This window comes from Hetaerina americana, unplaced genomic scaffold (genome assembly GCF_022747635.1).
Source record: "Hetaerina americana unplaced genomic scaffold, ioHetAmer1.1.p SCAF_2, whole genome shotgun sequence".
In the NCBI taxonomy this organism is placed as follows: Eukaryota; Metazoa; Arthropoda; class Insecta; order Odonata; family Calopterygidae; genus Hetaerina; species Hetaerina americana.
The window spans coordinates 80,681,264-80,707,874 of NW_027286763.1; the positions used below are offsets into that span (position 1 = coordinate 80,681,264).

General features: G+C 39.5%; 2 non-coding genes across 2 annotated transcripts; one reads left to right on the forward strand and one right to left on the reverse strand.

Moving 5' to 3' along the window:
* The first annotated feature begins 4,155 nt into the window (after positions 1-4,155).
* LOC139688449 (small nucleolar RNA U3) lies at positions 4,156-4,374 on the forward strand. The gene has a single exon (XR_011700753.1). It is a non-coding gene; the product is annotated as a small nucleolar RNA U3 (small nucleolar RNA).
* A 7,821-nt stretch (positions 4,375-12,195) lies between these two features.
* LOC139688447 (small nucleolar RNA U3) lies at positions 12,196-12,406 on the reverse strand. Its single transcript, XR_011700751.1, has one exon. It is a non-coding gene; the product is annotated as a small nucleolar RNA U3 (small nucleolar RNA).
* Between the last annotated feature and the right edge of the window lie 14,205 nt (positions 12,407-26,611).

Genomic DNA, 26,611 nt, shown 5'->3' on the forward strand with positions numbered 1-26,611 from the left:
AAAAGGATTATAATGCATCACATTCACACAAAATTTGACCTTGTTTTATATTTCTTGAAACACTCTTAATATGTATGACAGTTTGATGCCATCTGATTTCAAAATCCAATAAACCAAATTTCTCATATCAATCCTCATTAACATTAACCTAACTTTGACCAGGATAATGAATAACATAAATTTAAAATAAAAGAGAAAGAAAGTAGAGGGTAGCCTAAAATGATAATAAAGGGAGTTTGGAAGAAAATCAGTTTCTTTACCAGAAATGGGCAGGAACAAGAGACCAAATAGGTTGAGAGTTTCAATACGGAGAACCGTGGAAGATAACATTTGTAAGCTTAGCCCGGGAATGGGTTTGGCAGGGTTGATTGTGTTGGTGAAGATAATGAAAAAATATAGACAAAACATATTTATTGAGGAATTTCATAAGTAACAGAGAGTAGACATTAGATTAATAGCAAAGAAATGGGCAGAGAGAGGGGAATGAGAAAAGATTGCCGTATATTTCAAGCAAAATTCAGCATTTAGAATCATGACCAGATGGAATGAGTACCACAAGATGAAACTACAAACGATAATAATTGGTTGGGAAAAAGTGAAGATTGCAAAATATGCTAGTTATCGAGTAATAATTGCACAATGAAGATTAGCTTCGGAAATTGATTGATAAAATATTTAGGATAAGAAAAGATTTCAAATGAAATTTAGCATTAAGAAGATATATAAAGAGAATTGCAGATGAGAATACAGCTTTTGACCAACTAAAACAAAAGTTAAAAGCCAAAAGAATTATGATAGATTGAGGAAAATATTAGCTGAATGTTTTATTCTGGAGTTTTGTAAGGTATGGATCAGAAAATGAAATAGAGGTAGGAAAAAATTTATATATGACCATCCTGAAAATTGGATAAGATTACCTGCATGGGGAAAATAATAAAAAAAACAAAAAAGTGTTGGATAGAATTTTTTGTCACAGGTAATTTCCTGGTCAAGGTAGGTTTTTGATGCAACAATCAAATAATTATAATTATCTTGTCCTTCCCAACAATACACAACCCAACCTTCTACTCTACAACAAGCCCCTCTTCATCTTCAAATACTTCCATAATCACTTTATTCTATCCAAGATCCCTATCCTATTCCTACCCCTTCCTCATATTCCTAACATTCTCCCCTCTATCACAGTATTCAACAGTATCACAGTACCTCATTGTCAATGAATATGCTTTGCTCTCATGTTTCCTGCCTAATAATTTCTCCCAGCAATTCGTTCTCCTCCCCCACCATACTAGTACTTCCTCATTTGTTTTCCTTTCTGTCCACCCGACCATCTCCATCCTCCACACCCACATTTCAAAAGCCTCCAATCTACGCTTATCATCCCGCTTCAATGTCCATGTTTCCGCACTGGACATAACTACACTCCAAATCAAAGTTTTAATGAGCCTTTTCTTTAAATCCTAACACATTGTCCCTGTCATCAATTCCATCCCTGTCATCAATTCTGTCCCTGTCATCAATTCCGTCATCATCAATCCTCCTTGTGAAAGCTTTTAAGCCTAATGCAATTCTTCTTCTGTCTGCACCACTTTGACCATGTTGGTCCAAAACTCTTCGAAGATGCATAAACTGTTCCACTTGCTCTAATTTTTGCCCTCATATTTTAATATTTAACTTAGCATTTCTTTTCCTAGAAAATTGCAAAACCATTGTTTTATGGATAGAATATACTAAAAGAAAAAGTTTTGTGAGACTTGTAATAAAAAGGAAAGCAAATTGGATTGGACACATTTGTAGGATGGAAAATCTGCAGAGAAAGATTATAGAAGGAAAGGTTGAAAAGAGAGAGATAGCTAATCATCTTTATTTTGGAGCAATATTGAGCCTATTGAGTCACTTCTACCACCTAACCCTCAAGAGAGAGAGAGAGGGGAAAATGGAGACATAATTTAAATGAGAGAAATAATGGAGAGCAATCAGAAATTAAATGACAGGAATTGGCATCATGGGCATCTCAGATAAAACCTGTCCTGAAGACAGATTTACTACTAATAATTGCCTATGTTTTGAATAGGCTTGTTGTCTGGGAAGAGGCAAATATGGAGATACATATTACAACAATGATGTTACAAAAAACAAAACCATTAAATGAACAACTAAGACTTTTAGTTAGCAATGAAGAGACAGGTCAACATGTCCAACACAACAAAAGTCCTTGGTTGATTTTGAAGAACTATCAACCTAATTTATTTCACCCTACCCAAATTATTGCATTATTGGCACAAGTATTGTATATAGATTCATGCTTTGAGTTCATGCTTTACAATTAACTAGGTTAAAGGACGAAAATTCATTTATATACAGATATGTATTTCCAAATATATTTCCTAGTAAAACTAATTTTAAAAACATAGTCAGAGATCACTGATGTCCACATTTCCCAGTTGTATGAGGAGATATTACAAAGTATGCATAATGTGCAAGTCTGTAACCTTCTGATGTTTGGGTATCATATTCAACATTAAAAATACCCACAATCTGCATGAATTAAAGGTCCAACTTTATTTTCTGGACATACCCATTGGAACCCTTGATTCATTAGCCATGTAAGAGGAACAAAATACACAGCTACTTGGGAACCAGAGAATGAAAATTTTGGTGCAATCGAATAATGCATATCTGTAATAAAACTGATGACCAATTTTGTATTTCATTTATACTTCAAACAAGTATGGGCCAAAAATGGTTTTAAAAGAAGGAAAAGTGGATTGGTAAGGGATATTGAGAGGCTGTTGGGAACTACCTCATTAAATAGAGAATGTTAGGCCAGAGAGGACATGGGGGAAGAAAAGGCATATGTAGATGGCATGTAAGAAGGGAAAAAGTAGTTATTTGGTGCTGAAGAGTGTTTTAGTGTTGTTCAAATGCTTTTTTAATGAACTAAGCTAAAAAATGCTAGGCTTCTTAGAACACCATTAAGTTGTGAGCCAAGGCCTAACTATGAAACAATTGCAACTATTGGTTTCTAAAGCAACACAATTTATTGCCATATATACATGGTATGACAAATATTATACCTTTGCTTGAACTACTAATGAAGAGGAACCAATCTATATCTGCAGCAAACAACCTAAAAGTTGGTCAGGATATGTGAGATCAGAAATCACTCCAAACTAAGCTCTAAAACATAAGAAATACACATATTCAAGATATAATGGCTCAGTTGTTCCCCTGTGCCACCATTCAGTTGCCCACAAACTTCTGTAAACAAATTATTCCACCACTTTTATTTTATTTTAGCTTAGGTAGTTCAAAGACAATAATCTGCCAAATATAAAAAGCAGAAAATGTCCATTTTATTTTTCTCCCTTTAAGTATATGAAATAGAAACAGGGTATCCAGGCAGTTTCAAATACTAAAAACAACAGTATAAGTAATAAAAAAGAAAAATATTTTCTCTGTTTGAACCTTATGCCTAATTTTAAGGTTTTTCTGCGACTAAATTAAGGCTAACTGAAATAATCTCCAATTTCTTAGTGGAAATGAAATTCCATGGCATATTGTGTTGCTGATGACTTAAGGAGCACCTATGACTGGGGTGGTATTGCAAGTTAACTTTGAAAACACCCATGATGATGGGTAAGCAACAAACACAACTATTGAATCAAAAGGAGGGAATGGAAAAAATAATATCATATGCAGGTATTAATAGATTTATTGAAAAAATTAAAATATTGTCATCATTAATCAATGAGTTTACAGGGGCTGATAAATGCTTATTTTCACTTAGTTGCTGATTATCTTAAAGCAAATATTCAAATCACATTTTAACATGCATGTGTACTTCATGAATAGTCAATAGTTCTCTTAAAAATTATTTTTTACAACCAGCAAATTTTTATGTGGATGAAGTAATATCTCATGCTCATAACTAAGAGTATGATGTACACCATTCTTTTTTCACATCATGAAGAGAATTTTTTTCCAAATTCACAATAAGATTCAGAACTATTCAATGTTTCTCACAAGATTTAAAGCGTTGGAAAAGAGTTTGTAAAGTGAGCTATCTAAAGAAACTTTGCTGCAGTGTCACCACGTGGCGAAACTTGTCGTTTGAAATTACTGCCTCATCTGGGACGCCGGGACTCATTTAAGGAGATTGATTTAAATGGCCCTTTATAAATAATATTATGACAATTAAATATATTGACTTGAGTGTACCATTTGCTATGAGGATGAAACAAAGTGACTTTACTTGAGCATGAGAACGACTTTGAATGCTCAAAATTTGTCAAGCGCCAGAGTCATTGATGATCGTTCAACACTGTTTGACGCTGATTGCAGTGTCAATGTCAGAGTTGCATTCTGACTGGAGAAATAAAACCATAACAATTTATGAAAAACCATACAAATAAAGGGGATTCATTTGAAATATTGTCTATATATATATGGTGTGACCATTGTTTTTCCCCATGGTTTCAGAAGGAAAGTTAAGCAATTTCATTGTAGTTTTAAAGGTGCCAACAAAATGGAGGATACAGCATCCATGCAAATATTGCTATATAAGATATATTTACATACATTAATGTACATGCATTTCTTTTTCTTGTCTCACAATTTTATGAAATCATTATTTAGAATCTGTTGGGATTCAGAAGAGGTAAAATTAAAGATCTAGCGGGATTTTGCAGTATCACTTTTAGCCGCAAACAATATCGGACATTAATAAAAGTGCTGAGGAGATTATTTATTAGGCTATGTAGCCTAATTTGCTTTGACACTGTGGTATAATTTTCCTCACACATCATTTACAAGTTGATAGCAATTGTATCCTCCAATTTTTTACTCATATTGGATTTTAAATCATTACTATTAGCTCGTATAGTATGGATACAGTATTAGTTACATATGATAATTTTCGTATGCTTGGGATGCTTTTTTCAACCTTGAATACTGTTACTGTTTCAATTATTTCATCATTTATAAATTAATTGATATAGGAGACGCACAAGTGTGAAAGAAGGACTGCCATGACCATTGGCTGAAAGCAGAATTTCAGATAACTATGCCCTATGGGTTTAGATATTTGAATTTGCAGTCCAAAGGTATAGGAATATGTTATTACAAGTATATAAATAGGCGGGCCTAATCTTATTGCGTGGGAGTTTTCACTTGCGGAATGCTGCTACACTCTCACGTGCTTCTATGTAGTTATAATTACTCATTCTTCAAAAGTATATCTACGCATTAATCAAATCAATATTGATGTCACAGAATTCACAAAAAATTCTTGTTGAAAGAAGACATGAGGGGAAGAAACTGGTGTGCGGGCTACAAGATAGCCACCTGTGATTTGAAGGGTTTTTTGAGGAAAAGGTGCCCCAATGCAATATTTTTTCAATCTGGATTTTTCAATTAATGCCTAATGTTCTTTTTATTGAGTTCATAAGTATGATGGTGGGTAAGGGGGTGGCGGTAGTCCAGTGGTAGAATGTTGGATTACTGACCAGAGGGCCCAGGAACGATTCCCGGGCAAACCTCTCTAGGCACCTGGATGAACCAAGCCATATTATTTTTCGGGTACCAGTACTTCCTGGGAAACCATAACCGGCTCAGGGAAAGGAATTGGCCCCCCTACCCTGATTCATGAATTTCACACACCGTCGGGCTTACTACTCGGTGAGCTCTACCATCACCTACCAAACCGACCTTCGAGTTGATTACTGTGTTTTTTAAGTAAGATGAATGATCAAAAATGATTTCTTCAATTTCTGAAAAGGTCAACATATTATTTGAACATGCACGACATCGCCTCATTCTTTTTGCTCTATGGAACTGAGAGAAGTGAATATGGATAATCTTCAGAAGGGCACATAAAAAGGAAATTAGAAGGATTTCGCAGTTAACTCGGTGAATATCGCACACGGAGACAGAAGATATTCAATCCGAAAACCGTCGATATCGTGTTCTTTCTAAATTTTAGCCGTATATTGCAATTTTACAGTCGCAAAAAAGTGATGAAATTCGTCAACTACCACCGTCGTAAACATTTCGAGGAATTTGTAGTTCACCGACATTCCGAGCTGCCTTAATTTCCGTCTTCGTGAGACCATCCGCTCAGTATTCATCTACCAAACTGACGTCACCTCCAATTCCGTTTGAGCGGCCGCAGGAACGCTGACGTGGCAACAGGCCTCACGAAAAGGATGCCGAAAAATTCTTCTGCATCGCCTCAATCTCTCGTGGGCCAGATACGTCGACGCGGGGCGAGCGTCTACTTTCACCGTTTTGTCCGTCTCCTGTGTTCGCTGGGCCACCGCGTTCACGCCCGCCGTCGCTTCTGGAATGAAGGTCGGACTTGCCATGTCGGATCTCCCACACGCCATCATACTTCACCCGAGGAGTCTGCATAAATCATTTACCACTAAAAATTATCAGCGTCAACTCCTGTTTTCGTCTACTTATATCTGGCACTATAAACTCAAAATCGGTTCACAAATTTTGTTCTTATGTCAACTCGTTTCCTAAGAACGCATTTAGACGATGTTTGATTTTTTTGAAACATTGTCAATAGTTTTGAGTGGGAGGATCGTACATTGATAAGCTGGAAGTGAGTTTGTTGCATGAATGCATTGCTTTTTTTAAATTTTAAGAGCTCCAACAGTTACCACCGCTATTTTCCAGAGGAATGAGTGCTACTGAGTTTGTAATTTTTCCCTATATTCAGTCATCGTATTTTCACTACGTTTTAATTTATATTTAGAATCACCCATACCACTTTATTTTCTTTCGTTTGCGATCCCTTCATTTACTTGGTATACATATCGGCAGTTATGTTTAGAGGCCATTGGTGAAGGATGAAGCACATTTATCACTAGGGTTTAGGCACTAAGAAGCACCAAATATGATTGGGAGAAAGGATAAAGATTACGAGAAAAAGAATTGAAAATCTACAAGACACATGCTTCAGAAATGAGCTCTTGATGGAAAGTTAAGTATAAAGGAAGAAATAAAAAAATAAAATGGGAGGGGAGAAAGTAGCAGACGGACGAAAGCTGAGATTCTGAGGAGAGAGAAAATGATAGAGAATGCTGAGTTTTATGAGAATAAGGGCTAACGATATGAACATTTAGAGAATTTAAGGCTGTTATATTTGCTGACTTGTAGCCATAATGTATTCCACCCCGCGTTTTAGAGATTACTCTAACGACATGAAAAAACCTATATCCGTTTACTAAACTAAAAACTTTCTTTCACACTTGTGCGGCGGGGTGTTTTGGTTTGGTAAAAATGAAGTGGTCATTATAGGTATGTTGTTTGGGGTAAATATTAAGAGACAGGAGCTTTGACCGTTGTTTCCCACGATAATAGCTCACTGCCTAAAGTAATGGATGGTATGAGGAAGTATTTCGGTCGGATGAGGAGGGTATTTCGCTCGAAAACGGAAAACATTCAAAAAGAAAAAGCGCGAGAGTAGAAGGGAAATCGCAAGAGAAAAAACGTGGAGGAAGGAAAATAATTAAGGTAAAATGAAGGCAAGGTAAAAATACATGAATTTGGGCTAACATTTATTTTTAAGCCGATAGAGGAGACTTTATAATTATATCATTCAACAGAACAATAATATTATTATTTATTGAAAATGAACTGCGGAAAATAAACTAAAAAAGCGTACTGCTTCAAGGCACGCGGAAAAAAACACTTTGTGAACTCAACGGGGTAACACTAGTTTCAACCCACAGAGTCAGTTCGCTTCTGTTATCAACGAATTTTCACTCGAATAAAAGAAAATCAATTTCGCCTACGGGGAAAGCGTGGGATGACGACGCCACTCATGGACGTAAACACAGACTTCGGGAAGGCCTATCGCCGAGGCGTGACGTAGACTCACGATTATGACGACGATTACGAGTGGTCCGGCCGCCCGCGTAACACCCACGGAGAGAATGCGAAGCGAGAGGAAAAGATGGCGGTAGGGAGGGGACGCGGCGTGGGGGGGCCCGCGTGAACACTTTCACCTCGCGTCAAGCACAAGTCGGGCCCGCCTTCAAATAAGCTCTCAGGAGTCTTCCATACGCAGTCACCATACGAAACGCGGTGCTCTTTCGGCAATCTTACCCCTCCCACATCCCCGACACACCCCCTCGCCCCCGACCAAAGAGATTGAAAAAAAAGACAAGGCCATCACTTTCACTTCCACCGACAACCTTATTTAGCCCACCCTCTTTCTCACGCAACCCCATTTCCGGCAACGCAGTAAGCAAGATTCTCTCCTCCCCCCCCTCCTCCCTCCCTCGGACGACTAAACCTACTCATTCCACCCCTCGACTCCTCTCCAGTCACAGCTTTCTCCCTTTCATACGCCTCCCACATTTTATTTATTCATTTTATTTATATTATTTTTTTCCAAACTTTCGCACCCAACCTCCCAAGCACTCTCGCTGCCGTCGAGTTTGTTGCCAAACAAATGCCGACGTCGAGGCGAGTGCATCGTGCGGCTGTTTTCGCGAGCCGTGCACCCACACCGACCGCGGCGAGGTGGGAAGAGATTTGGGGAAAATGGACAACACTTTTGTCGTAGATCGCTGGTATGCCCCCTAGGTGAAGAGATTCTATCGATAATTCCAGTCAGCGACGGTTGAAATATCTCTTTCTTCGGGGAAGTTATTTGCGAGTTCGTCGTTGTTTGTCCCGTAACTTCTCCAGACGAAAATTTTCTCGCAAATTTTTTATCTCCTGATTGGATGAGAATCGCACATGCCATCTCAGTGAACTCATGGCGATCAATCCAAATGAGTGATCAGAGGGGACCGTCACCATTCATTACATAGTTGAAGTGCACATACGCGTGCATTGCGTTCCACCATCGTCACGGTATGCAGACACAAAGAGTTCATTTTGCCAGTAGATTATATTTAGGCAGAGTTATCTTGAAGAGAAGGAATTTCTCCTTGCCGGAAAAAAATCGTACCATTATGAAGGGAAGATAGAAATAATAGGCTTATTCTGTTCCGCGTCAATAATCGCAAATTATTGAGATTGAAAAGGGAAACATCGTGCCCACAAGATATTTTTTTTCCTCATTAAAAAAAGGGTTTATCAGAAAACGTGAATATCGGAGCCCTGACCGCCCATATATGGACACGTGAGGTAGTACTACGGCGAAGATCACCGGCCTCGGTTCGAACCTTCAAAAATATCCTTTTTCATCAAAAGGAGGATTTGAAAACGGAATCCGAAGGTCCAATTGACAAGCAAAAGGCAAAGCAGATATGAATATATTCCTAAATTTGTATTAAATTAATCTGTCATAATTGTTTACGAAACATAGAGGGCTATATAGATGGCCACATTTGTATGAGGACCATATTAGGCCACATGTTGGGTAAGGATATTAAGAAAAATAATAGTGAAAACTTTAATATAGAGCACGTGGAAACTTGGTAAATAAAGCAAGATGATAGGCATAGATTGGAGGCTTCTGAGATGTGGGTGTGGAAAAGGATAGAAAAGGTGAAGCGGACAGAAAGGAAAACAAGCTAAGAAGTACTTGGCATGATGGGGGAAAAGAGATGTTTATTAGGAAAAATCTAAAGGAGGGAAGAAAAGTGGATGAAAAGCATTTTTATCGGCGATAGAATGGTGAATACTGTGATAGAGTGGAAAACGCTGGGGCAGCAAGAAATAGCGAGGAAAAGGATTAGCATAAGTTGGACAGAGTGGAGGAGAGGAGGTATGCCGAGTTGAAGAAGATTTTAGTGTAGTTTTGGGGTCAGGTTATGGCTATGCCCTAGGGCAAGCCAGCCGAAAGAATCCAATCGTTTCAATCAAATCCCACGTCTCGGTAAACCAGTAAACAACGAATTCCTGTCTATTTTCCGCTTTGAGAAATGATTAAAATTCCATTCAAGGTATTCCACCTTATAAAGGTAGACTTTGGATGGTCCCTAACGACTATTTTCTTTTTAATATTGCGAGAACTTCTTCTTCGTTTCCCTGCATCAATTTCTTCAGTAAGGCAACAGAGGTAGTAACTAAAAACGTTAACCCTTGTTATTGTTTTTCAAAACTATTTGATTTGGACATGATTAGGTGTAATTCAATTCCTTAAGATATGAATCCTTTCAAAAGCATGCATGTTCACTCACACGACGATTATTGGGACTTGTGTGCCACCTGATAATGTCTGTGTGCCCACATTTTAATTAATAATAATAATAACAACACTGAGAAAAATAGCTACATGTGACTGGAGGTGTAGAACACCAGCCGTACATGAACAAATATGAGTCCACGCCTCAGTAATCAACCCGAAGGTCGGTGTGATAGGTGAGAGTAAATCACACCCTAGTACTGCTCGTAAACCCAACGGTTTGTGAAATTCATACATCAGGGCAGTGGGGGGGGGGGGGCAGTTCCTTTCCTGTGCTACCTGTGGTGTCCCAGGAAGAGATGGTTCCCGAAAAATCAGACAGCTTTGGTGAAACTGAGGGTCCCCAGAGGCGTCTTCCGGAATCGAACCCGGGTTCAGGACTCCGACAGTAGTCTACTGCTCAACCCACTGGTTCATTATCACAACCTCATTCCGCAGAAACGAAAACAATTTGAATCTTCCTGGTACAGCGTGAATTACCACGAAGTTAAAGCCTCAACATTCAACAGCATAATTTTCCTCTTCAGTTCTTCGTAACTTCCTACCTGCCTTCACGCTGCCCAAAAAGCCTATTCGCTTCGCACCTCTGCCTTGCTACACCCATCATTCTCCCTTCTATGACGGCCTTCGACATTCCACTAACCCTCATTACTAGTATTTCCGCCACCCTCTTTTCCTACATTTCTCGGATTTTCCCGGACAATTTAAACTTGTTTGGTTATTTATATTTTTTGAGCGATTGCTTCCAAGTATCCGATAACTACAGTATTTCCGAAAGTGGTCTCGAAAGTTTATGGTAGGCGTGGTCTACCTAAAACACAAGAGCCGATCTGGGCCTCGTTTCTCAAAGCTACAAGCCGATACAAGTCACGAATGCAATAGAAAACTTTCCTATTCGATTACGGTGTAATCTATGGGAGTTATAAGTGGCAAGCCATTTATGGCCATCAGGGGACTCTATATGGAATTGTAATCTGACTTTGAGCTTCGAGAGAGGGGCGCCAGGTATTCGATTCGATAAAAATCGACTTTACGAATCAAACGCTTCGCACATCAGCGGTTACACCTGGTAGTCCTGCGCGGTAGTCCTGGAGTAGAGCGTTGGACGACTGACCATAGGGGCCCGGGTTCAATTTCCGGGCAAGTCTCTGGGCACCTGCAGCTCCACCCAAGCTATGTGATTTTTCGGGTACAGATCTTCATGGAAAACCATAACTGGCACAGGGAAAGGAACTGGCCCCCATGCCCTGATGTGTGAATTTCACACACCCTTGGGCTAAGTACTGGCTGAACTCTACCATCACCTACCAAACCAACCGGGTTGATTAATGTGTTTATGGTTACGACGTTATGTTTCTACCTCGTTTTCTCAAGGGTACATAAGCCACCGAAATAATATGTGAGAGGGGGTGATTCAACACCAGATATACTGGCACATCAGAGCTTAACTTTTTCCTAATTGCTAGTTACCAATTAGTAGGCAAAATAAATCAATTTATGGAAATAATGATAATTATGTTTAGGTATAAAAACTACGGTATCTAAGAGTGAAATACTTCATGAATGCAAGACGAGCCGCTAATAGTATGAGGGACAATTAAATAAAGGTTAAATGAAATAATGACAACGTACTAAGTTACTTGGGATTCAAAAAGAAATAATTTTTCACCAACCGTGATCATTAGGGTTTACTTGTCGGTTTAAAATTATGTCACTCACCATTGAAATTTGACCATGCCATCAACACTGCAAGCAGTGCTTATCAATCATCGATGACCTAAACATTTGTTGCTAGGTTATTCGATGTCCATTTTTCCAGATTTTTAAGTCTTTAAAAAATAAATTTGATTACTGAACTATTCAAAAAAATTGCGAGTAATTACGCCATGTCGTGGAAAAAAATCCAAAGTAAGATAAAAAGTCCTCTTTAAGCATTAGTTTCGTAACTCAAATCTTATGCTTCGACGGCCATTTATGAAAATAAAATAATGGTTATTTTAAGGTAATTCTGTCTTCATAGTGAGGATTTATTAACTACATCCACCACTCAGAATGCGACTCTGATATCGACACTGCAAACAGTGTCGAACGATCATCGATGTCCCTAGCACTCGACGGAAGTCGTGTATCCAGGGCCGTTCTCACACTCAGGGAAAGTCACTTCAAGTCATCCCCGTGGCCAGTGGTGCATTCAAGTTGTGACAAGAGGGCACAGATACGTACTACAAAAATTATCCAGTGCAGTATGATGTACTCAGATGTATTCATTTCCACAGCCCTGCCGCCATAAACTATTCCCGAACGACGACTCCGAGCGTGGCACCCGACGAAGGCGGCCGAATCCTCCCCCATCCGCTGGAGGAACCACTGGGAACTGACTACCCTCCGCGCGGTCTCCCCTCTTCCCTTCCACTTTTCGTGGAGTGTTCGTGCACTTGGATCTTACCCTCAGGGACTTAAACTCGCCGATGTAGAAACCGCAAGGAATTCGGGACGTGGGAGCTGGGTGGTGGGGTAGGGAGGGAGGTCGGGTACGACGCTCGAAAAAGAAAAAAAATAACTCCCTTTCACCCTTCTTAGTGTCACTGTTAATCTCGCGCCTTGAGGCGAGAGTGAACGCCGAAGGAAACTATTTACCACGATCTCATACCGAAGTCGTTCGAGTCGACGTCATTACGAGCCTCGTAAGGGCCGTTGATGAAGGGCTTTCTCTACCCTGGATAAATATGGTTCAACGAGTTAACGAGTGTTCTAGATTAGAGAAGGTGCGACACTTGGTGTTCGGTCACTTCACCGTGAAAATACTTCAAATTTTATGATTAACCTTCATCATTAATATTTTAGGATCGATAGTTTTTAAGAGACAATGGTGAGCGTGGCCCTCAGCCAATTGAGTGCCTAAATTGACTATTCAAATAAAATATATCTCTTATGTATACATACATATAATATTTCGGGATTTCGGTGTAATTTACGTTTCCTCGATAGCTCAGGTGGTTAGAGCATCGGCCTGGAAAATCGAAAGAGCTGTGGCTCAAGTCCCGGTCAAGGAAACATTTTTACGCTTGTGATCTGCTCGATTCCACCTCCCCCACCATTCCTGTGATTGTATTTTATATGTGTTCCTATCCCTTTCCTTATATCTATATCTATGTGAATCAATATATACATACACATGATTCGTTAAAATATAAAAAAAAATATATAGTATATATATATATATATATATATATATATATATATATAGTATATATATAATATATATATATATATTAATATATATATATAGTATATATATGTATATTAATATATTATATATATACAGGTATATAATATATTATATACCTGTATATAATAGAAAGTACGTGTATATATATACAGGGTTCGTCCGGAAAATAAGTGTACTGATTTTTTCCCGCCGTTCCAGGCGCGCCGAGCACCGCTCTGACGGGCTGCGATTGGAGGGGGGGTATGTTGGCAAGCGACGCTGAAAAAGGCAGTCGGCTCTGAGCTGTGGTGTAGTGAGGAGCTCTGTTAACGCGAACCTCCACGCTCGACCCACGTCACGGAACGCGATGCCGAAGTTTTTGGAGCAGCGTTATTCCATCAAATTTTCGGTAAAGCTTGGGAAATCGTCTACCGAAACTGTCGGTATGATTAGCCAGGCTTACGGGGAGTCAGCCATGTCCAGAAACATGATCTTTCGGAGGCACAAGATGTTCGTGGAGGGCAGAGAAGAGGTCGACGACGAACCACGGCCTGGACGCCCATCAACGACACTCACCGACGAAAATGTGCGAAAAGTTCGCGATGTACTGAACTCTGATCGTCGTCTTAGTGTTCGGATGATAGCAGAGCAGTGTAATGTGCCAAAAACAATAGTGCACGAGATTATTAGGGAGCAATTACAGATGCGAAAAATTTGTGCAAAGTTGGTGCCGAAAGTGCTCAGTGACGATCAAAGACTCAATCGTTTGGAAATCGCGACAAAACTTGCGGATCACTGCAAAAATGATCCACATTTTTAGAGAACGTTGTTTCGGGTGACGAGACGTGGATCTTTGAGTACGACCCGGAGTCGAAGAGACAAAGTGCGGAGTGGCACACCCCATCATCACCCCGTCAAAAGAAAGCTCGCATGAGCAAATCTCTGATCAAGGCGATGCTCATTGTCTTTTTTGACAAAAGGGGAGTCGTCCACTACGAATTTGTACCTGAACGACAAACTGTAAATGCTGCATTTTAAGTCCAAGTGCTCGACAGGCTTCGAAAACGAGTCGCCCGCGTCCGGCCAGCGATCAAAAACATCTGGCGGCTGCATCACGACAATGCGCCGTCTCACACCGCGCTTGTCGTGTCGGACTTCTTGGCCAAGCACGGCGTGGCAACGCTGCCGCACCCGCCCTACAGCCCGGACTTGGCACCACCGGACTTCTTTCTGTTCCCGAAGATGAAGAGGAGTTTGAAAGGAACGCGATACGGGACTTTGGACGCCGTCAAAGAGGCCGTGACGACGTGTCTTCGAGAGGTTCCCGATGATGCCTTCGCGGGAGCGTTCCAGGAATGGGAACGCCGCTGGAACAAGTGTATCGACTCACAAGGGTCCTATTTTGAGGAATATTAGCTTAAGATATGTAAAAGTGTAATAATTTTTTTTCCTGAGCTCAGTACACTTATTTTCCGGACGAACCCTGTATATATATATTTTATATATATATAGTCTTTCGGGTAAATTCATAGGGAAAGGGATAGAAACACACGTTAAGGACAAACACGGGGCCAGTGGGGAAGGTTGAAGGTTGTGGACTTCAAGCAGAAGAACATTTTTTTGACAGGGCTCATACATAAAACAGAACCTAAATATTAAATATGTGTTATATATATAATTTACATTATATATATAGACTCAGTGTCTAATCTGAAAAAGGCCTCAGAGAAGGTTGAAAGCTCAAACAATCTACAATGTGAGTGTCCTTTTATGTGTTGTCTATTTTATTTTGTGTTCTATTGTGCCGTTTAAATGTTATATTGCTCTCGTGAGTGCTTCTACATCATCGATATTTATATGCATATGCATATATATATATATGTATATATATATATATATATATATATATATATATATATATATATATATATATATATATATATGTACACACACATATGCTCAAACTCATTGCTTTCGTAACAAAAATGTGATTTTCCACTTTTTATACATTTCGATGGCCCCTGCTGCCTTCATCGGTCCTTTCACACGAGAACTGCGAAAAGGCATACGACATAGCCTTCAGCTGATCTGCATTGCTATAGCTTTGAAGATGGTTAAATATCGCACCTATGGACGATTATCTGCTCCAGTGGAAGTTGCCCGATATCTTGTCGGGGGCAATTACCCGCAACCGATTTGTCTCCATTGACATTCATTTAGTCGTCTGCGTTTTATAAAAACCTGAAATCCGCCTCCAAACTTGTCTTGGCAGCGGGTTCAAGAATCCGAAACATTAACTGTATAAAAGAAGATATAAATTAGTTATGAAAGTGTGGATGAAGGACAAGAACACATGCAATCAGCTTAAGTGCAAATTACGGAAAGATGCCTACGATCTCAAGTTCTTCATTGCGATCGGAAACTGTGCTCGGGAAAAACGTGAACATACAGGTATTTAAATTATTGGTGAGGAAGTCTTTTTTAAAATGAAACAGTCTCTAATCACCAATTTAGCGTGGAAGTATAATAGTTACTCGTATCTGTATGTATACATACTGTGTGTTTTTTAACAAGGTCAATGCGCTGTTTCCGCTATTTCTTGTAAATTTCTCCCTTGTCTTTCCCCCCCCCTTTGCCCTCCCCCCTCTCTCCACCCCCCCCCTCGTTTCCTACCACGTCCTCTTCACCCCTTCCGGAATGTATATAAGCTTGAACACAACTTCAGTTGGTTACCTGATGATGATGTAATACATCGAAACGCGGTCGTAAAATAAAAAATTTTATCAAGTGGAAAAGTGCTTCAATCAGTTATTCACCTAGTGACATGTCTTGAGAATATTTGTAAAATCTAGTGTACCTCATGAGAAATTCGTTTGATTTACAAATATACATGCATCTTCTCCGACGTACCTCAAATAATGTTCACGCGATTTTTCAACGTCCATTAGTATCTCAATACTTTCCAGCATGTTTATTATCATTTGCTGATATAAAATATGAAGTTAAGTACTATTTTTTGTGGGGATAATATCAGGACACAAATACTTTGTCTATTCACCTTAATTTCACCATTGATCACACATTATTTCTTTATCAATCTTCGTATCAACACTCGTACCGAAATGGCTCGAAATCCGAGTTGTTCTCACATATAAAAGAGTAGATTAGGTCGGATTCCGTCCGTAAATTATCAGTCAGATTAATACGGGGGAATCGCTTTTGCATATGAAGGAGATTGGTATGTCACGAAGAGTACTTCAAAGATTACGACATTGCCCCACACCTCATCGACTGCTATTGATTTTTAGGCTGGCCCAATCCGGATAACTTTGCATGGACAACCAATCCCTCCCTCATGCCATCAATGTTTCAGATTTTTGCCGAGTGAGGAGCAGATCATATTAAGGAGACGTTTTAAGCATGCGAATTTGCCGCCTTTGAGAAACGATCGCGATTCGCATCGATGGAATTTCAAATGTTTTGTCGCGCGGTGCATAGTCATGGAAACGCTTGTTTTCATCATCGAAAATGTGTGCCAGGCTGCTCGGAGATGGAGATGGTGACAAATCCCAGCGCCCGATACAATGCTATTCCGTAACGAAGCGAGAAGTAGAAAGCAGGAGCTCGCCTATTACGACGCGCCGGCAGCACCGTCGCTGGTCATCGAGGATTGTTTCCTATTCCGACGAGATACCCCTTGAGCCGGCGTAAGGGCGTGTGGCGGTGGGTGTTGGGGCAATAACCATTTATGCATTAATATGGATACATATCGTATTTGCACGTATTCATAAAAATACCCACACAATTACGCACATGTATGCCTATCAACAATAACGGTGTGTCCAAGCAAAGTTTTAAATTTTCGTTTATTTTTAATAGAAACTGTAGGTGTTCTTGAGTTTAATTTGGTTTTGATTGTGTATCGAGCGAGAGAAGAACGAACACTTTACAGATCTATCTCTCAAATTTCATCCCAGATGGTCCGATCTGTCAATGTAATTACTATTCAGTGTAAAAGTGGCAGCTGCCCAAAAAAGCTAGTCATTTCTCTGTCAGTAACTTCATTCCTTCACCGTTATTTACGCTGACGACTTCTGTCACTTACAGGTACTCCTCTCAGTTTATCCTGAGTTTCTTTTTGCTATAGCCTTTCCCTTTAATGAATCCTTCCTTTAGGGGATTACTTAAACAATTCTACAAAAAAATGCTTTGAATTAGTTTCCCTCTTTTTGTTGTTATCCTCCATGGTTTTCTCTCCTAACCAATTGCTCGAAGTACTTATTCATTTTCTATTCGGTCTGTCCTTCTCGCTTTCATTGTTCTTCCCTTCTTTTGTTTTGCTGCTACCATCGCTCATGTCCTACTGACTCAACAATGCTACCTCTTTGGGGAATGTTCATTAACCTAATGTTCCCAATGTCCTAGTGCCGTTTGTCACCAGCAGTTTCTTCTACGAATGGAGTCTACTAGTCCATGAGATCTAATTTACAATTAGATTTACATTACGCTCTTTCATTAACAATTACACACGAGAACAAGTCAAATTAATTCCCTCTTCTCCTCGTCAGTGTCTTACATACTCTCCTCCATTCTACCGCTCTTGGAAGTACTCTTGCATGTTCTAGTCGGTTCAGCAATTGAATCTTCGTCATTTATCTGTGACACCACGTGCGGATGCTACCTCATCGTTTCAGAATCTTAAAAACGGTGAGTTTCTCATCTAAAACGACACAATAGGCCGCAAGCCGCCTCAAAGGCGTAGAGCGGGGGGAGAGCACGCATACAGGGCATGTATGTGCATGTGTACGCGTGCTTTTGTACGCATATGAGATAATATATACTCAAATGCATGTCAACATCAGTATCAATCGCAAGATTGTTTTACTGCTGCCATCTATTCTTCTCTATACATTGTAAAATCTCTCATTCCTTGATATCTTCTCTAGTTTTCGTACGCTCGTTTTAACTTACCTTATGTACTTTTCTCTAGGGCTTCCTCGCCATATTACACCCAAGTAATTCACTTTTTTCTGAATACTAAAATTGATGCCATTTATTTTATAAAGTACATCTCTTTTCTTTTCTCCAAAACTTCAGTGTTGTAATTTTCTCATATTTATTTCTAACCACCATTGCTAATACTACTGTAATACAATCTGGTCTAAATCACTGGAGAGTATTCAATACCTACCGGTATACTTATTATTCTTTAAATCACTGTCGTATGCAAATAATCCAAGATTACTGCTAATGTGGGAGCTTAGGTTATTAATATATATCAATAAGAGTATGGGTCTTATAACACTACTTTGTCGCACTTCTGAGGTTAGATCCGGCTCCAATGAACTCAATCTGTCGATGACTACTTTTTTGTTTACGTTATGGTAATAAGTATCTAATCCAGTTGGTTATTTTCTAATTGATGTCATAATATCTTAGTCGGTATGTCAATTTCTCGTAAGGGACCTAGTTGAAAATTTCTTGACATCTGAAAACACCGCACCCAATTGGGTATCCCCTTCTCCCGATTGCAGGATATCATGAATTAGAAGGCCTAATTGTGCTTTGCAAAATATGCTTTTCCTAAACCCGCGCTAGTTACTGCAGAGTATGTTACTGCTATCAAATATCAGTCTGTAATTATCGTTTCGCAAAGTACTAATCCTTATTCTTTTAACTTGTAAAAAAAACCGTTTTTAAATAAGGTATGATGTCGTCAGCAAGTTCCTTCAGTATTCTAGCGAGGATTTCTTCCAGGCCTGTGGCTCTGTTTTTCGATTCCTTCCTGGGGCAATAATACATGTTAGCTCTTTCATTAGCTCTTCAGGTGTAAGGTGGACTTCGTCATATATGAGTTTGCAGTACGGAAAACGATGTATTAACAAGGGATTAATATTATGTTGAACTCTATCAGCTAAAAAACTTCAATAGTTCCTTCCCGTGCACAGTTCGAAGAGTGTGCAATTTCTCCACACTTCCTGCAAAGCAAACGAATTGCGGAAGAAATGCATACGTCTTTAAGCAGTGTGAGGAGTTTTTATTTACGCTCCGAAATGCAAACATTTTATTTATTACTTTCACGTTAATACTGTTTTTTTCATCTTCGCTGCTTCATATTTGTCATTCGATTCTTTTTTGCGTGTAGCAATATCTTACTTTCTGCGATGATAGTCTCGTCTAAAGTTTCTTCTTCAAAGCTACCTAAAGCATAATTTTTGTTCTATTAATATTAACGAACTAAAAAACATGCCTGTTCGCAGTAATGAATTAGTAATATGAACCTATCCCGATGTTCTATTCCCGCTTTCCGTTAATATCTTTCATCAGGTGGGAAGCTTGGGCTTCTTTGCTTGAACTTTTGTGCTAACCAGCTTCACTTTCACTGATGGTGGTCACAGCCTTCTAGCCAAAAGTTGCGAACAAGAAAAAAAATGTCCCCAGCTATGACCGACCGTCTTATCTCCCTGTCTGATAGCAGACAGAAATCGGCCCGGGACTTCTAAAAGACGAAGAGCGAAGTTCCTCTTCCCTCATCGCTCGTGTTGTTCATGGATTTCTGCAAGTCAGCGTGAGTGGACCGCCTGAGGGAGGGAGACGGTGGAGGGAGGAGGGGCGCACCCCGCGGGAGAACACGGGCATAATTCTCTCGGGGGATCGAGTTGAATGAATCCGGTGGCGGCGTCTGTCTTCGGGCCCCGCTTTCCCTTTCCCCAGGTGAAGTGAATACCGTTTGCTTTCGCGTCGAGTGGGATACTCGTTCGGAGTTATTTCCGCGAAGCGGACATCTCAAAACTACCAAGGTGCACTCCTTTCCCCATCCCCCACCTGCCTAGATCCGTTAACCCATTTGTTAGTTGGTCATGAGCCAGGTTCGGTTATACCGAGGAAATTCGGGGTTTGAAACGCCGAGGTTGCTTTCCTGATTTGACCATTGGGTTTGCGTTCAGCCGGTTATTGCGAAGAGTCCGAGCAAGCCATCATAACTAACCCGACCAGAACCCAAGGCACTATAAAATTAAATATATAAATGCCTAAGAAAACAACGAAATTGGCCCTAAATAAAGGAAAATATCTTTCCAACGTAATGTAGTTTAAAGCAGTAAACAATGAATTTTTCGAAGAAAATTTCTTTTTGCCATTTCCAAGTTAACAGTGCGCGTCTTTCATGATATGACAACTGCAAGAGACGATGATGTGCCACTTTAGGTTTCAAAAGAAAATCCATTTCTCCTGTAAACTAAGAATACCAATAAGTACACATTTTAAAATGGAAAATGACGTCTTCAACATCGCAGAAGCTGCGTATTTCAAGAAAGTTATGCGACAAGGAATAAAAGCCTCCTTTGAGATTTTTCTAGTTATTTCCAATTTTGTTCAGATCTTAATATCACTCCTCACCTTTTGGTTTTAGAATCTCTACGTATTTGTGAAATTAAATAAAACAGTTAAGAGTGGTGCTTTTACCATATATATATATATATATATATATATATATAGGTACAGATATAGGAGATATAGAACATAGGAGCCAGTGCAAAAAAAGTTAAAAGAAATAATGGAATTTTCCAGAATTTCTAGGTTCTACTTATCATAATCTTTTTAAGATATTAAAATATTCATCATAACCATTATTTTAATCCGAAAATTGGCTTGCCGAAGCCTTCCAATTGTTCTTTTTTAACGAAAAGGAATCAAGCTTTGATAGATCTCAAATGCAGAGAAAAAATGCTAATAAAACCACAAGTAACAAGTATAGATTATTTTAGCGACTAAGTGGGTGCAAATAATTCTTCATTAATATTTGGTATGCTTTGTCTTACTTAAAATTATTTTGGTTCGATGGTTGAGTAGAATTTAACAACTGTAGCGCTTAAAATCGGAAATAAAAATATTGAATATTACATTATAAGTAACAAACTAATTATCTGAATTGGTTTATCTCCTCCTATTATTCCATTTACAAGTTTTCGTGAGACCTTAAAGTTTTCCATAAGAATGTTTAATTTGCAATAATATCTCGCTAATTCTACGTTCGCGGTATGCTTGCGAATTATGCGATTAGAAATTTGGATAAATTAATCCAGTCTGAATTTCAATGGAAGTCTCATTCTGTCTCCTTTTCGTCATCCCATTGCCGGCAAAGTTTATTCTCTCGATTCCGATAGTATGCAACTGTAAAAACATGCACCTAACTGTTGAGTTTTTAAAATATATGAATCTGACGAATATTTCTGCTTTGGTTTGGCGGATTCTGGGATCTCTTGCCCTCCGGTGAGTTATGCCCATTGCTCACCACGCACTTACGTGACAATGACTACCGATGATATATTACGTACACACCATGTATTAGCATCGAGAACTTTGACTGATAATAGGCCGACTTAGATAATTCGTTAATGATCACATTCATGGTTACTGAAACACTGGAATAGTTTTGTTGTTTACACACCTCATGCCTAATACATGAAATGACAATTATTGGAATTTTCGTGTAGTTCACAAGAGTACCGCTAGAGACTCTTCATGAGAAAATCATTAAACTTGAACGGGTTTTGGACACGAGACTTCCGATTTCACTGATGTTACCAGTTTTGCCCCAATCCACCAGCAGAAGACCTATGGCCACGGCAACATCCGGGTTCCATCAAAGGTCAGGCCATATGATTTTTTCATGGAAAACCTTCACCAATTTGTACATTAGAACTCTTCGCGTGACTGCTAGAAATTGCGATATTTCTTTCAGTATATAAGATCAATGTGATCACAATGCTTGGGGGCGAAAGAGACTATATTTTTGTCTGCTACTAGAGGTCATAAATAATTGTAAGTGTTGAAAATAACGTGAGCACTGCAGCACGTGGGGAATCGTCGATCGCGCAACACAGCACGAGCAAGTTGAGAATAAAAATGATACCCAAGTAAATATTATCCATTGGAAGAAGGAATCGGAGGACAAGATAAGTCCATTGAAACAATTTCAAGTACCAAAAACACATATCCATCTCTTAGTTTCCTTCCGGACTTGGTAGAGTAAATGAAGTTTTAATATATTTCAGCGAGCATTCTCCCTTTCGTCAATTTCTTACAAACCGCCTTATCGTTACCTATCTCTTCTTTCGCCTCCGTGGCAATCATAGATTGTTTCACACATCTCATGATGTTTCTGCCACTGCTAGCATTTCTCATCTTGAGAGTCGCCTACTTTTTGAAAACCCCCCAAAAAGTCAAAATAATCACAAATATTTTCACACGTCTCAATCTAACGACCAATCACTCGGGACGCCAGAAATATTTTAACGCGCCGGCTGCATTATCGACGTCTGATAGTAGGCGCAGGATATTTTGCGGATGGATTGTCTTCAAAGGAATGAAGAACCTCCGTCAGAAATGTTTCGTCTTTTCTGACCTTTAAAGGGGGAATTTTTCACACCGACATGAGTAAAATCCTCTACAGAGATGGAAGGAGGGACGACACATAGAAGCCTTCGCACAATTCCTTGGTGGCCGGACCGACATGACGAATGCACACATCGCCACCCGACTTGCCCCTCTGAGGAAGGACACGTGAAGACAAAACACTCTGGAAGTTAGTTCATCATGGCCAACGAAGGGGAAAAGTCCGCGAATGTACTCGTGTTGAAAATACTTATTTAGTACCACCATGCTCGCGTTGTCAACAAACCTCTTCCAGGATCGCTAGTCACAAGGGGTTATTGCAGTATTCGTCTCTGTAGAACCACTTGTGGGATGTCGTTTCATGAGGCTGGCGAAATCGAAAACTATCCTTAACTGAGCAAAACAAGTTTCCCATTCACCTTCGAAGTGGTTGCCAATGAGTTTTCTTTGGCCGAGAGGAAGAGAAATACTTCAATGCTTGTGACTAAATCCATGATGTGTAGGTATAAGGAAGATTTAATCGGCTTTAGGTTTCAGGTTTTTGGAAGATTCAACTTCCAGGCATCATAATTGGTTACGATTGAGTTTAAGATGGAGGAAATGGAGGAAAATTTAACGGAAGTTAGTTCATGTATTCATAAGTTTTTGAAGCAATGAATGAACTAATAAATACTTAACGGATATGTTCAAATCACAGTCATAAATTGGATTAGGACTTCTTTAAGGGTGTCATACTTCTGAAATAGACCATGGATCCATCTTAATACTGCTTCCCTGTTGCATCGCCTAATTTTAACCGAGTTTTAAGATCCCTTCTCACGCAAAAAGAGACTTTCACTTCATTTCTCGTAGAATAACTGGGCCGAGTGCGTTTCCGTACACAGTCGAATACGGTTTATCTTGATTACATATCTATCATTATGTCCTATCTAGATTCGGGGTTGGAAAATCGACTCAAAGCAATCACAACAAGTTCCAATGGAACACTAACCTAGAATGCTATAAAATCATAAGTCAGGGAGGAAAAGTCAAATTTTCAACTTAGGCACCAATCTTATTAACACTGTTTTTATACGGGGAATTACTTTACGGTTTTCCACGGGAGAAATAATTTCATTTGTAATATATAAAGATTGAGACATTATTATCATGCAATGGGGAAAGAAATACGCTCCATTTCTGATTGCAGGAAAACAAAATTAATGATCAATTGATAGGAGCACGCGGCATCCATTGTGGCAAATTTGATTTCAAAAATCATATAGTTTCAAAGTTTTAAAGTAAGTATATAGCCAACTTGCTAAGTTTAATCGAAAATACTAATGCAAATAAATTTAGCGCACATGAAGATTAGAGGGAAAATGTTAGACTAGAGTGGTAGAAGAAGGCTTGACTGCATGAAGATAGAAAATACATCTACATCTACTTAATACCCCGCAAGTCGCCGCAACGGCGTGTGGCGGGGGGTGTTAGGACACCACCCGTAATTTAGAAAAGAAAAAAAACGGCATGCAAAACCACAAATTCATACACCCACAAAAAAACATGGCATATTTTCATGCAAGAACACTTACACCCCACACACATGCAAACACTCAAACTACCAGCTTTGCAATATTTAACTTTGCTCCGACTTGTAAATTCAATGTTTTTAATATTTCTAAAGTGACTTCGATTTCTGGCTATTATGATTTCTGATTGTTCAGGGAAAGAATGAGTATTTGTATCTATCTGTACTGGGATCTATCTCCCTTATTTTATCTTTGTGGTCTGATCTACCTAAGTAGTGTGGGGCCATTATAATTCCTCCAGTGTCATAGTCAAACTCGTTTGTTCTGAACCTTTCTAAAAGTCTAAGCCTCGCTTGTTCTCTCTGCACTTCAAGTGTGACGGGAACAAGCGAGCTTCACTACGTACAGGGTGCGTTCAAAAAGTAATGCTTTTATTTTTGTTAAAGTTTTTTATTGAACAGATTTGTACAAACACTTAAAAGTCTTCAAAGTACTGTCCTTGGGCCTCTACACATCTTTTCCGGCGACTCTGCCTCGACCGGTACGCGCCCTGGAAGGCGTCTTCGGGGACCTCTCGCAAGGTCCACTCGGTTGGTCTTTCGTGACACAGTCGGCGCGCAGAGGTTTACACTAACTGACGGCCTGCCGCTTCCACAGCTTGGAGAGCACTAAGACCGGTTTTGCGGCAGCGCTTAGCGTCCCCCTCACCTACTATAAGTAATTTAATTCCACTCCGACCAGTAGGAGTGACGCGGGAAATTCAATTTCATTATTTGTGGGGCGCACCCTGTAGTTATCAACGCAAGAGCGTGTGGCGGGGGGGGGGGGGGTCAGGACACCACCCGTAAAATAGAAGACAATTATACCGCACCACTACACTACACTCACACACTACGACCGAAACACTACAAGCTACTCTACTCCGAAACCCTAACTAAAATGGCACTTACAGCCCATATTAAGTATTAAAATAACTCATTATTTAGCTCTTCACACTTTCTAACTCCATTAATTTAATCCAAAATGCCTATTCTTTCCCTCAGTCTACCTCGCTTTCCCAACATTATCATCTACATTACCACTTTCATTATCCCATTGCCACTCAGTATAGTATTCAGCATTAATTTGCCTTGCCTACTTCGACTTTCTCCCAACAGTCATCTCTTTTCCTCCACCATGACTGCAACTTATTCGTTTGTTTTCCTTTCCGTACATTTTATTTTATCCATCCTTTTCCCACACACACACATCATCATCAAAAGACTCCGCTTCCACGAGTTTGCGAGTCATGTAAAACCACACTCCATGTTAAAGTTTTCTTCATATATGTACTTATTGCCTCTCATCTACTACGGCTTCTTTACCTAACATGCGTAATTCTTTTAATGCCCCCGCTATTCTGCCAACGATCCTCCAAAACACTTCCCAAAAAGCTGAACCGTTCGACCAGCTCCAGTTATGCCTCCCAAATTGAATGTCTATCTTTGCCTTCCTAATTTTGAGAATCTCATTACCTTCGTTTTCTTGTAATTACTTCTCATCTCATGCATCACACTGATTCTGCCATGTCCTAAGGAAATGACTGTAACGCTTTGACTGACTAGTTCCAACTAACGTTTTATCATTCGCAAAATCTAATTAATTTGATATCAATCATCTAAATTTACATGTATAATACCCCGCAAACCGCCGCAAGGACGTGTGGCGGGGTGTGTTAGGTCACCAACCGTAAAAGAGAACGAAACCGCATGCAAAATCAACACATCCATGCAAACCTACACCCACGGTGGCGTATACATTCATGTAAAAACCCTTTCAACTTACATGCATGCAAATATATATCTATCAACTAACAAACGAATGCACCTTGGAGTGTATTAAAAATTTATTCAATAACGTGAAAACTATAATTTGAAAAGAAAGAAGGCGAAATTCCACTACCACATATACATGGAACATGCAATAGTTTCCTCCCCCAAGGACACAGGGAATAGGGAATGTGACACAAAAATGTGTCACAATCCCCACCTGTGTCCTTGGGTGAAAATAAAATCCATTATGTGGATAATGTAAATCTAACAAGGAATTTTATGGAACTGGTTCACGAATGTTGAAGCAATATGGGATTCCATACCTTTCGTGGCTTGATTAGCCGTTCTCTGCTATGCTGAATGCAAAAAGGCTGGGGATGAAGCATTAAAATTACTTTAGATCGAATTGAGACATTTGGAGGAGACGAAGTGCATTAGAGATATATGAACAAAACATACGTGTGACATTCTGGATTATAGCGAATTTTATAAGATTACACGATAAAACAGTGAACAACAGTTGACTGGGCTA